This window comes from Alexandromys fortis, unplaced genomic scaffold (assembly GCF_014885135.2).
Source record: "Alexandromys fortis isolate MF-2015 unplaced genomic scaffold, M_Fortis_MF-2015_v1.1 scaffold_16, whole genome shotgun sequence".
Classification (NCBI taxonomy): domain Eukaryota; kingdom Metazoa; phylum Chordata; class Mammalia; order Rodentia; family Cricetidae; genus Alexandromys; species Alexandromys fortis.
In genome coordinates, this window is record NW_026067893.1 from 2815549 (window position 1) to 2828701 (window position 13153).

Below are 13153 nucleotides of genomic sequence, written 5' to 3' on the forward strand. Positions count from 1 at the left end.
GGAGGAGACCACGCCTGTGCAGATTCTAGAAGATTCAAGTGTGTCAAACGACTGAAGGTAGGGTCTCGACTCATTTCATAGTCTGCTGATTTTTCACTGAAGAAGTAAATCTTGAGGAAGTCACTTCCCTTTGGGATGTGGAAGCCCAAAGCACTGATCAGCTCGCTAGCTTTTAATCTGGACAGCTACTAATTTGTCCAGCAACTCCCCTGCCAGCCTTGGAGGGCTCTCTGAGTCAGCACGCCCGCTCTTGGAGGAACTTGTATCATGCAGAGCCGTCACCACCATCAGACCAGAAGCCCTCAGGGCTCGTGCTCATCATTAAAGAAAGGAACACTTGTTAGAGCATTAGCAAGGCTCAGTGCAGCACCGTTAAGTTAATTTTAGAGATGTATCTAGGTCAATGTATCTGCACACCCGCAGCATACAAACACGTTGGCCAGTTACCTGTGTTTGCACATTTGTCAGAGGTTAGAGCCTTGCTAGGTTGTGACTCACCCTTTATTTGGGTCTCAGATGGAAAAATGGTTATTCTGCTTTAAAATAACTGCAGGAACTGTGGCGTGGCTTCTCAGAGCTGGGCACCACTAACATAGTCCATAATCTTTCTAGAAGCCGGTGTTAAAAAGGCATGAAAGTCCCTGCCCCTGTGTAACTGACAGTTCTTACACTGGATCCTTTGATGCCCAGATAATCCACAAATTCTTTACATCTAATTTTTTATTCTGAGTAAAGAACGTATTTCATAAGGTCCCTTTTAGAGGCGGAAGTCTTAACACATGGCTGAGACAACACAGTTAAGCAGTTAAATGATATTCTGATGGTTGAAATTAAGTCTCACTGAAGAGTACAGTGAGAATCTGGGATGTAGGCAGGGGTGAACGGAGAGGTGAAACTTCCCCGTTAGGAAGGTCGATGGGACCTGCGCATCCTCTAATTTGCTCTGTATCAGGGTGCCGGGCAGCCTGCATCATGACCCTGTGAACCAGTTGCTGTGTCTCGGAAAGACCAGAGTCTATAAAGCTCACGTGAGCTGACAGGTTTTAGTCAGTTAATGAGAGCTGCTTTTGTGAGTGTGGAAGGCTAAGTTGGACAAACACGCTACTGCTGTTACCAGGTAAATGATCCAGGCAGATGGAACAAACCACATCGCGAGACCTACATAAGGATAAACCAGGCATGGTGACAAGTGCCTGTTAGTCCTAGAGCCGGGGAGGGACAGACAGATTCCTGGTGCTCAATGGTCAGCTAGTTTAGCCTACTTAGTGAATTCCTGGCCAGTGAGAGACTCTGTCTCCAAAAATCTACAGTGGAGGGTGACTGAAGAAGACACACACACACACGTGCACAAACACGCACACATGTGCACACACACATGCACTAGCACACACACAGGTGCACACACGTGCACATAAATGTGCACACACACTCACGCACACACGAGCACACACATGTGCACATACACATGCGTGCGCACGCATGCATACACACGCACCCGCACACATGCATACACACACACCAGCACACATGCATGCACATACACACACGCATACAGCAAGCTGACTAGTCCCAGGAACATGCTTTAAGTGAGAAGTGCTGTGTGTCACTTCCTGGCATCGTGGGATCTGCCAAAAGAACAGACACTCAGATCGTGTTTGTGTCGCCTTGCCAGGCTTCCAGGAGACGGCTTCAGTACCTCTCCCAGCAGCTTGTGGTATTTTTTGACGTGGTGCAAATACCTCCCGAGGCACCCATGATGAGCCTGGCTTTGCTCCTCCAAAGCGGAGACAGGATAAGCAAGAAAGTGCCAAACAATCTGCCTCTGCTGAACAAGATGTAGGCTGAGCAGTAAAAACAGACAGCAAGGCTCTGCTGCAGCCCCATTCCTGATGAGCTTCTCCGGGGACTGAGCCAGTGCTGCAGCAACAGCCTAGAGAAGTGTACATTACAACCAAGTGGGGCAGGAACACTGGGGTCCCAGCCCGTCAGTGTGGAACTTAAAATCGCCAGAATCATATCACTTGCTCTTCTGTGACTCAATGATGTGGCACCAATGGATCTGCTGCCAGTCACCCATGGTGACCAGAGGGATGCCGTGTCTGTCTGACTCACTGGTACCATGGACCATGGGTATCTGGGCACCCGAGGCTGCCTAGAACTCAGGGAGTCATAGCTTGTTCCCTTGTTATAGGGAACCAGGACCAGTGCAAAAGATAAGGCTATGGTGGTGCTTAACTGAAAATGACCCCCATTTGTTCATATGTTTGAAAGATTGGTCCCCAGTTGGTGGAACTGTTTGGGAAGGATTAGGAGGTGTGGCTTGTTGGAAGAGGTGTGTCACTGGGTCATTCCCAGTTAGCACCCCCACTCTAGTTGGTGGATCAGACGTAAACACTCAGCTCCTGCTCCCGACCGTGTCTGCCTGATGCCATGTCCCCACCATGACGGTCATGGACTCACCCTCTGAAGCTGTCACAGCCGTCAATTCAATGCTTTGCTTTATGAGCTGCCTTGGTCATGGTGTCTCTTCACAGCCATAGGAAAGTAATAAAAACAACTCTTCATTAGCTAAGGCAAGTTATGACTTTGAGTGAAACTGTCATTGTGAGGTCTCATCCGTGGACAGCGGCCACAGTTGCTGACACTATTCTCCTGTGTGAAGGGTCTGTCTGGCAGGCATCTTGTAGGTGCTCTCCTGTGTGAAGGGTCTGTCTGGCAGGCATCTTGAATGTGCTCTTAGTTGCCATGCAAGCTTAGGCAGATCGGTGGTCGACACCTTTGAAGCCAGGGCTCCACTATTTGGCAGAAGAGTAAATCACATGGTGCATAGTGGGTGCTGTTACACAGTGGGACTTCAGAAGCTACATTTCACAAGAGGGTCAATTCTTAAAAAATATTTATTTTGATTTTATGTGTCTGTATATAAGTATTGCAAGGTCATTTGGGTGTCCTCAAAGGCTAGAAAAGGGCACCCATTAGATTCTCCGGAGCTACAGCTGCAGGCAGTTGTGAGAGTCCCAAAGTGGGTTCTTAATTAATTAATTAATTAATTAATACATGCTCTTAATTGCCGAGCCATCCCTCGATCCCCAGAAGCCATCTTTGGAAAGGATGAGTGTCCATGAATCTACTCCAAGTGTGGGATAAAGGCAATCAGTCACCCAAAGCAGTACACAAACACAATCTGCAACCTTTCCAACCTCAACTGTCTTAGACCTGAGGTTAGAAGGCAACAGCATCTGCAGAACCAAAGGAAATCCTAACTGAACTTTTGACAGTGGGCAGACTGAGTACACAGCAATAATCAAGAATCCCAGGACCCGTTCATGTTCCCCAAGGCCATTATGTTACATGACCAGGAGTGACTGGGTGAAGACCATCAGCTGCTTTACAAATGGTCTCCCACCAAGAGGTCTATGCAGACAACACAGACGGAGGGAAAGTCTAGGTCCCTAGGTAGTTGGGTCCCCAGGAAGCTGGGTCCATAGGTTGTTGGGTCCCTAGGTAGTTGGGTCCCCAGGTAGTTGGATCTCCAGGTAGCTGGGTCCCCAGGGAGTTGAGTCTCTAGGTAGTTGGGTCCCTAGGTAGTTGGGTCTCTAGGTAGTTAGGTCCCTAGGTAGTTGGGTTTTTAAATAGCTGTGTCCCTAGGTAGTTGGGTTTTTAGGTAGTTGGTTCCCTAGGTAGTTGAGTCCCTAGGTAGTTGGGTCCCCAGGTAGCTGGGTCCCCAGGTATTTTACACAGTTGCCTCTGTGTTTTAGAAACAACAGCTGACGTTCCCTCTCCCATCATTCATTGGCTACACCCAAGTAAAGATAAGTAAACAGGCTACTATTGGTGTGTGTGAGCATTCATGGATGCTCCATGCTGGCCAGAAGCACAGGGAAAGATGAACTTCTGTAGCCCTAAGTAAAGAATTCACCAGGGCCTTCACTAAAACCACAGGAGCCCCATGCCACTCTAATCAGCAGAATTAGGAGCAGGTGCACGCTGGCTGCTGTCATTCTTTCTGCCCCAGGCAGACCAGGGCATCATGCCGTGTAAAGAGTTTATTTTCAGACATTTGTAACTCCTGAAAACCCATCAAGGGGATCTTTGTCAACTCTAATACAGACAATAGTGTGGTGCAGTGTCTGATGCCTGTGAGCTCAGCACTCGTGAGGTGGAGATAGGAGTATCAGGAGTTCTGAGCTCTATGAGACCCTGTGTCCATAAATATCTCAATATAAGTATAGGCATAAATACTTTCCTCGTTACCCAGATACACCTTCTAGGTTGTGCCCAACCTGAAAATCACCTCAGAGACCACGACCTTGTAGAACCTGGGTACTGTGCACTGTGGTCTACACGGAGGTCGGAACGTCTGCCCCTGCATTTCACTCATGGCCCCTCTGTCCTGAGCTGCTCCTAACAGGAGTCCTGCAGTTGGGACCTTCCATCCCTTCCCCCATATCCTCCTCTTTAGAAATTGTCAAATGTGAAAAGTCTTGGGTGCCTGCTGACTTGCTAGGTCAGAAGCTAAAGACAACCCCAGGCTTTGCTTTAGCAACCCCTGGCCTAGTTCATTCTAGACGCTGTAGTATAAGAACCACTGGTTTAAGAAAAATAAAAAAACCAAAGTCTTTCCTCATTTACTTCAATACGATGAACAGGAAGTTTTTAAATGGTTAGACCCCTGGAATACTGAGGTTTTTCTACAGTCAGGAAAAATAAATAGGAAAATATATACTTCATTTTCACATAGCTAACTTAGGTAAAACCATTTTGTATGAAAACATGACAATGAGGCCAGACCTGGTCACTAGGTAAGAAGACAGCCACTGTAACCTCACTACGCTGAATGGTCACTGTCTGAAGGCAGCCACCTGGTGACGTCACTTTTAAAACAAAAGCCGGCATCTAATCATGCTATAATGTAATTCTAGCTTGGGAATGTTTCTGTGTGTGTGATGCAACTTGACGTTAGCTGCTGGAATCAGGACCCAGTCCATGGGACGAAAAGACTGTTTTAAATTTCATTTCTAATGTATTTTCCATCATTCTTTTGCTACATATATGTAAATTTCTGAAAATATGCTATTTTGCTGTGTACAATGAAAGGGCATTGGATGTATGTATAAATAATTTTGTTTTAAAATTTACTTACAAATATGTTCTCTATTAAGAGAAACACAAAGTCTGGATATAAACAGGTTTTTGCATGGAAGAAATGAAGGTCCAGTGTATGCGCACGTGCGCGCGCGCGCGCGCGCGCGCGCACACACACACACACACACACACACACACAGAGCAATGAGCTGCATGATTCAATACACTCCATCCAATAATCTCATATCAGTTTATAAAGCCCGAAGAACACAGCTAAGTGAAGGGGAATTGAAGGTGCATGATGGATGCCTCCCTCGTAGCATTTAAACCTCTTCCACTTGATTAAAAATTCCTAGTTCCTCTTCAGTGGATTGTTCAGAGTTTTTGAGCAGCCTCTGCCCTGATTAAAACAAATTAGCATCAAAGATCCCCTGTTGAATGAGAAATCATTAATTGAGAAGCATGCAATGCTCCTTAATTACCTTTAGAACAGTGAGAGAACAAACAGGCTGCCGGTCCAGAGGGGCCGCCTGCCCTGCACCGCGGGCTCGTTTTGCGGAGTTGCTGGGATAAAACTCAGCCTGCGAACACTACTGGGTACCATCAGGGCATGCTTCAGTAAACACTGGAGATTGTTTATCCAAGGGAAGCGTCTACCCAGTAACAGCTAGCAGACAGAGGAGAATGTTTGCTTTCTTACTTCAGTGGAGGCTTTTAAAAGTGTTTTACGAATGTCCCTATCAATGGAGAAATCACAAAGCTGCTGTTTCAGACACAAATGCCAATTCTCTGTGTAAAATACTTCATTTGTGGAACTCCCAGTGAGAGTCCAGGCTTCAGCACAGGTGAGAAACTTCATTTTTAATTGGACAGAAAGTGCTTAACTTCAAACAAACCAGCTTCAGATGGAAATGGTTTTTGTTGTTCTTGTTTTTATATTTTTGATAGGGTCTCACTCTGCAGATTCTTTTAGTTTTATCTATCTATCATCTATCTATCTATCTATCTATCTATCTATCTATCTATCTATCTATCTATCTATCTATCTATCTATTGACAGGGTCTCACTAAGTAACCCAGTTTAACCAGAAACTCCCTATGTAGCCCAGGCTGGCCTAGAACTTGTGCTGATCCTCTCTAAGATTTCCAAGTGAGGGGGTTATAAGCGCTCACCAGATGGAAATGTAGACTGTGATACAGCATCTTGGGTATTCAATACGTCATATACAACACAGTCCTCACAGCAGGTCAGTGAGGCAGAGGGCAGCTTACCTCTCCCGAGCCTCAGCAGCTAGAACACACTGAATACTGACCGCCATGGGGCCATCGCGGGAAAGCCCTGTTAAAATGTAGTGATTGTGTGGAGAGTTAGCCAATGCTGCAGGTTCCAAAGGCCCTGTAAACACATTGTGCCATGCTCCTGGGAGGAAGAAACCACACAGTGGTGGGGTTGGGGAATGATAAAGGACCCTGTAGCTCGCTGTGCAGTGTGTGGACTACTTTAGCTCAAACAACGCACAAAATATCAAATGAAGCTAGTGTCCCGATCTATACTAATGTGATTAAGGCCAACATGAAGTTTTCATTTAATTTCAGTGGAAGCAAGGAGTGTGTTTTATCAGTTGAATTAAACTTTATATCAATAGACAGAACATTTCAAACTTTTCAGACATTATTAATCACTACTCTCCATCATGATGAGCTTGGCGTTGCTGCAATCTTTCTGAATAGTCGCTTAGAGTCTATATCAGAATGATTTTCAGGACTCCATCAAGAATAATTTGCAACAGAAGGAAATGCTACTGTGAATTGTATGAACGCTATGCTGGGGCTGTAATCATGGCTGCAACGTTTTGCACCACTAGAAAAAAGGTTTTTCCTTCCAAGTGGTTCCAATGAAGGCATAATATTAGCTCTAGGCATCCTTCAGAATAAATAACCCTTGATTCACAAGCTAAAACCAAAGTGATTCTTACCCAAGAGCCATTAATGCCGACACATAACCATACTCTGGACATTGCTTAGAAAAGGGAAGTCAAGCTGTCAAAGCCGGTCATCTGTCTAACAGCACAGAGCAGAGGGACTTGCCCGTCATGGACAGACTCCTGTGGCCTCGTCCTGTACGAGCCTCAGTGCCATTAGTCCTACAGGCTGCTCCTTTGCCAGCTCCTGCGGCAGTCGCTCTTTTCTCGTGCATGGGAAGGTCAAGTTGGAGTTGTCATTTGAGAAATCAGCAAGGAGTGGACCCTGGAGTTTCAGGGGTCCCTCTTCCACATAGGCCATCTGCAAGTGGACGTTGGGGTGGGGGGGTTCTGCTCTCCTCCAGCTAGAGCGCTTCAACTGAGTCTGCAGTTCTGACTCTCGGATCTTGACAAGCCACGCATTCTGTTTGCTATTTTCTATTTGCATTGCGAAGTAATTCATTTCAGGTTGAAATCCAATTGTTTTAAGCAGAGCTAGTGTTTTTTATTGGTGTCCTTCCAGCCGGCCTTCTCTCTTAAGTACCATCGTATTTCAAGCCAGCCAGCATCCTCAGGAGAGAACAAAGCTGCTCATGCCCACTTTGTGCTATTTATGTGTTCTCAGCACCGACAGCGGTGCCAGCAGGGCCGCTCTGCAGCTGCAGGAGAGGACGAAGAGGGTTGCCTAGTGGACGAAGGGCCGCCAGACCTGCGCTGATGGGAAACACAAGTCAACGGTTCTTAGTGTCTGCTACAAAACTGCCACTTACAGCGAAGGAAGGAGGTGTTTACTTGTAAACTATGTAATAGACATTTCAAGATCCTGAAAAGCACAGGTCGGAATCACCAGGAATGCAGTCCGATGGTTTCGACTGCAGGTAATCATTTGGGAGCTTTGGCGTCTCTCTGAACTTCAGTGTCATCCCCGTCCACACATACAATGTTAAAAGGAAACATATCAGTGCTTACAACCTGCTGAGTTTAATTCTGGACTCTTCCATAGTAACAGAAGGATGAGTAACGATAGTCTCCTCTGGTGTCATCAATGACAGTAACAATGAAGTCACAGAGTCAGGTGAAGCGGTCAGCATATTTTCTTTCTTTCTTTTTATAATTGGTGTATGTTTACTGAAAGGACATTTTTATCCAAACCATATTCCCTAACATGTCCCCATGCTGCCGTCTTAGGTAAGCACTTTTGGGGGTGGCCATGTCATTGACTTCAGAGAATTTTCTGATGGGTGAATCTTGGATAGTCAAGGCCTCCAGCCCACAGACACCAGAATGTGTTTTGCTTCTGCTGTGACTTTACATGTTTGCTGTTGCTTTCTGTCTCTGGTGTGCGGCATGCTGTGTCACAGTGGGTGCGGGGAGGACCCCCACTGCCTGTAATGTGGTGTTTATCTCATGGAGACTCCCCGTCCTACTGGGCATTTTTACTTGTGGACTATTATAAAGATGATTTCTTCCTAAGCTGTACTATCTGACTGATAATAAGGTGTTAGTTTTAAATAGAGTTTCCATGACTAAAAATAAAACAAGGAAGTGTCACACAGCTGGAACACATGGGTTTCTATTGAGGAGGTATATGGGCTGGTTTAGGTTAATGATTAAGAAAAACAATCGAGTCCCAGTAGCCCAGCTAGTTTAAATTCTTTTAATCTTAATGTTGGGAGATGCGTTCACAGGTTTCAGAGTGAATCCTAGCAGAAACAAAGCTTTGAAAATAACTTAAAGTTAGACTAAGATTTGTCAAATAGCTTTGTGGTAAAACCCCAAGATGATAATCTAAAGTTTTAGAAAGGCACATTGTTGAGTGAGGAACTCGCTAAAGTCAGGGAACAAGGACAAAGCAGCCCAGTTATCGTTAGCTGATACGCCTCTCTTGCTAGGATTGGTTGATGGACAAAGGTGATGATCAATTCCTCACACCCATTTCTGCCCTCAATCTCCTGATACAAGAAACTATTGATGAGTGGATATGCCCTAAAGATTTAAAGTAGAGCTGACTGATTTATATATATATATAAAAGTTTAGATTTGTCATTCATTTAAGATTTCTTATAAGATTATCTTTCAGGATAAGTAATAAAGTGATTGATCCTTCCTTTGTAACAGCCAAATGCAGCCTACAGTAACAGAATCCCTTGCTTGCTTACTCTGTTAATCTATAACACGTTGCTCGGATATGAATGTATGTGGGTTCCTGGGTTAGTTTGTTTTTCACCTGTACTATGTAAAATGTTTAATCATGTAAGGAATATGGAAAACATGCTGTATTTTTTACTTGTATTAATTGTAATCATTCACTTTAGAAACAGAATGTAAGGACATTGTAATTTCTATAATGCCTGAAAGATTTTCTTGGAGTATATAAACTGTAGAGAAAAAATAAAGAGGGAAAGAATGAGAGAATAAGAAGGAATAAAGATAGAATAAGAAGGAAAACATCAAGAATAAAGACAGAAGGAAAACATCAAGAATGAGAGAAGGGCCGGGCGGTGGTGGCGCACACCTTTAATCCCAGCACTTGGGAGGCAGAGGCAGGCGGATCTCTGTGAGTTTGAGGCCAGCCTGGTCTGTAGAGTGAGTTCTGTCCAGGACAGGCTCCACAGAGCCTGTCTTGAAAAACAAAACAAAAACAACAAAACAAAAAAGAACAAGAGAAGGAAACCACCAGGAAAATAAAGAACAGAGAATACAGAAGAATAAGGAAGGAAGCCACCAAGAGCTCGTGACTGTCTTTTTCCCTTTACACCTCAGACAATAAGTCTTGGTACCCTGACTCCATGGATTCCCTTTGAGCCCTGTGCTGCTGGAGGCTGGCCCCGAGGCAGTGATCCACTTTTATTACAGTTCTTTTAGAAAGAGTTTCAACAACTAACCTAAGGCATTAAAAAATGGGGGATTTGATTGTGTCCAAATTATTAGGTAATTTAACATGTCACCAGAAAGTGCCTGACCTAAGATGCCTTTGGGCACTGGGGACTACAGAAAGCCAGGACATCAATTGTCACAAGAATCTATTTTCACTAATATTATTTTGGGTTTCCTAGGGCAGCTTCTCCGCCACGTCAGAGCAGTCTGTGCTTAAACAATAGTCTCACCTGAGCAAAAACTCTTCTACCAAAGGCAGTGTGGTCAGACCCAATGGTGAGCAGAGTCTACTCAGTTAGAGCTGAGCATACGAAAAGGGAGAATTATGTCCCTCTTCAATGAAAGATCCAAACTCGGGAATCAGGAGGTGACGATAAAGAAGGGGCAGAGAACTTAGTATGTAGGCAAGTATTTAAAATGATACCATAGCTTCATGTTTAGAAAACAAAGCAGCCAAGGGTGTATATTCAAAAGGCCTTGGCTGGGGTTGAAGAGAGCTTGGTTTCACAGGAGCTACTCACAGACCTTGGTAGATCTCCTTACAATCACCTCTGAGCCGAACAAATCCCCACGGCGCCATAAATCCAGTTAAAAAGCCTGAGTGAGCAAGCCTGGGCATGGGGTGGGGGCGGTGATGACACAGGTGGAGGGAGTGGAGAGGCACAGGTGAGGCAGGAGCGAGTGGGGGGGGTGGGGCCCCAAGAGCAGGTGTTTCCTGTTGACCAGGCTGCTTTTCACCTGGGCCTCTCCCAAGCTCCTGGGAGAGGCCAGTTAGGCTAGACACAAGTCTTTGGACTAGGCAGTCATCTCGGTCTCTCGCGACACCTCCTCTGGGCTGATCTTTGGAAAACATGATAGACAGCAAACTTGCGGGGAGGGAAGAGGAAGCATATTCTGTCCCGTGAGCAGAGGCAGAGGCAAGCTCCCAGAGTTTGGTCAGGATCTTGGCCGAAGAGGGTACTTCTCAGGTGTTTGATCTTTGCGTGTGTGTACATTGCGTGTTTGCATTCATGCACACACGTGTCTGTCTGTGCAGGTACTTGTACATATTCATGTGTATGCAGGTACAGGCATTTTCCCCATCCAACACGCTCCGCTTTTTGAGACAGATTCACTTATTAGTAGCAATTAAACTAGACTGACTGGCTGTAGTGATATTTTGTTTGTGTTTTAACAAATAAAGCTCGCCTGAAGATCAGAGTGTAGAGCTAAGCCACTAGAGGCCAGGGAGTGGCGGCACACACCTAAAATCCCAGGACGAGGGAAGTGGAGACAGGAGTAATATGGGCAGGTGGAGAGAGGACTATAAAGGGAGGAGACAGGAGTTCAAATGCAGTCTGAGGTTTGGTGGAGACCGTTGCAGTCTGAGGATCACCCCTGCAGTCAGAGAAGGAGGTCTGAGGAGACAGTCTGAGGACAGGATTGCCCCTTCGGTCTTAGCATTAGTAGAGACAAAAAGATCTCTCTAGTGGCTGGCTGCTCTGCTTCTCTGATCTCTCAGGCAAGCTTTATTTGTTAAAACACAATCAAAATATCACTACAACTGGCCAGCACATTGCAAAGCCCCTAGGGATCTGCCTATTTCTGAGACCCAGCTACTAGGGTTATAAGTTTGTGTCCCTTGCCCAAATTTGTGCACATGAATCTAGGTGCCCAGAGGTCAAAAGAGGGCACTGGAACCCCCGAAGCTGGAGTTACAGGCATCTGTGAACTGTCTGATGCATTGGGAACTGAACACAGTTCTGCAGGTTCAGTAACGTGCTCCTAAGCCATTTGAGCTGCCAACTTCCTACGTGGCATTGGGGTTAGAGCTCAGGTCCTCAGGCTCGCATGGCAAATACTTTCTTAACTGAGCCTTATCTTCAGCCCCGTGGGCATCCAATCCCTCCCGTGCAGTTAGAGGAAAGTGGGGCTTCTGCTTCTCGCAGAGACAGGGCTTCCAAGTTTGCTAGAGCCTGTGAGAGTTTAGCTGAGCCTGTTCCAGGTGCTGAGGGGACCGGGGTGGTAGCAGGGGACAAGGGAGGAGGGAGCTGGGAGGAAGAAGGTCTCCAGTTCAAATCCAGCCTTGGCAACTTAGTGAGCCCCAGAGAGCTGGGGTCACAGCTCAGTGGGAAAACACTTGCCTTGGCATGGGAAAACCCCAGTCCTGGAAAATGCTGGCACAAAACACATGCAAGGGCTCAGACCCTCCCTAATGGCTGGCACCCTGCGGCTCCGTCTCCTATAGTCCAGCCTTCCCCTTCCTTTCTAAGAGCAAGCCAGCTCAGCACAGGATTCTGAGAGCTGTGGAGAAAAGGTCAGTGAGAATTCGCAGAGGGAAGGAGGGGATGATGCCTTCTGAATGGGAAGTTCACCACACAAACTTCATGACCTTCTTCCAGGGGGAGGGCTTTCCCAGAGTCTGAGGAGTGTGTGCTCTTCCCCGGATGGTCTCAGAAAGGTCAACGTGACAAAAATAATAACAGCCTCCGCAGTGGCAGATGAGCAAAGTGGTCATGACCTGGAATCTCAACACACGGCAGGAGAATTACAGGCTTGAAGCTAGCCTGTGTATATAGCAAGAATCTTGAAAAACAAAAAAACTCCCACCCTCCCACACATAAAACCCTCTATTTGATGATGGGGTGTGGAGAAACCAATGCTTTTATTTTAACAAAGTCCCAATTAGTAGCAGATGGTATTCTAAAATACAGGCTTCTAAAGGCAGATTTAAGTTTTTACACAGTCAGTGTAACACAGGCTTGCACACCTGCATGCAGACAGACATGTAGTTACCATCATAATTCTTAATTTAAGAAATTGGGTAAAACTAAGATGTGAACTGTGTACTGCTGGAAAACACTCCTGAGCATCCAGGGGCCTGAATTCCTTGAGAAATTATGCAAAGCATTAGGCACTGGAGGGACCTCCTGGAACTGCAGAGGCGGGCAGCTCAGGCCCAGGGCAAAGTGCCCGCCCATCCGTCGTCCTTGAGTCTGAAAACGGGAATCTGCCCTAGCGTGAGATTCTGTGATCAGTTAAGCCCTGAGCTCACTCTAGGGAACCAGCAAGTGGGTTTTGTAAGTAAAAGTGGAGCCGGGCAGACTCTGGAATGTTCTCAATTTTGGAAGAATTTAAAACACAAAACTTGCTTTGGTAGTTCTATGAATACCAAGAAAACAACAACAAAAATACTCAAACCGAACCAACAGCCCTCAGATGACACAGGGACATTGGTCCTTCCTCGCCTT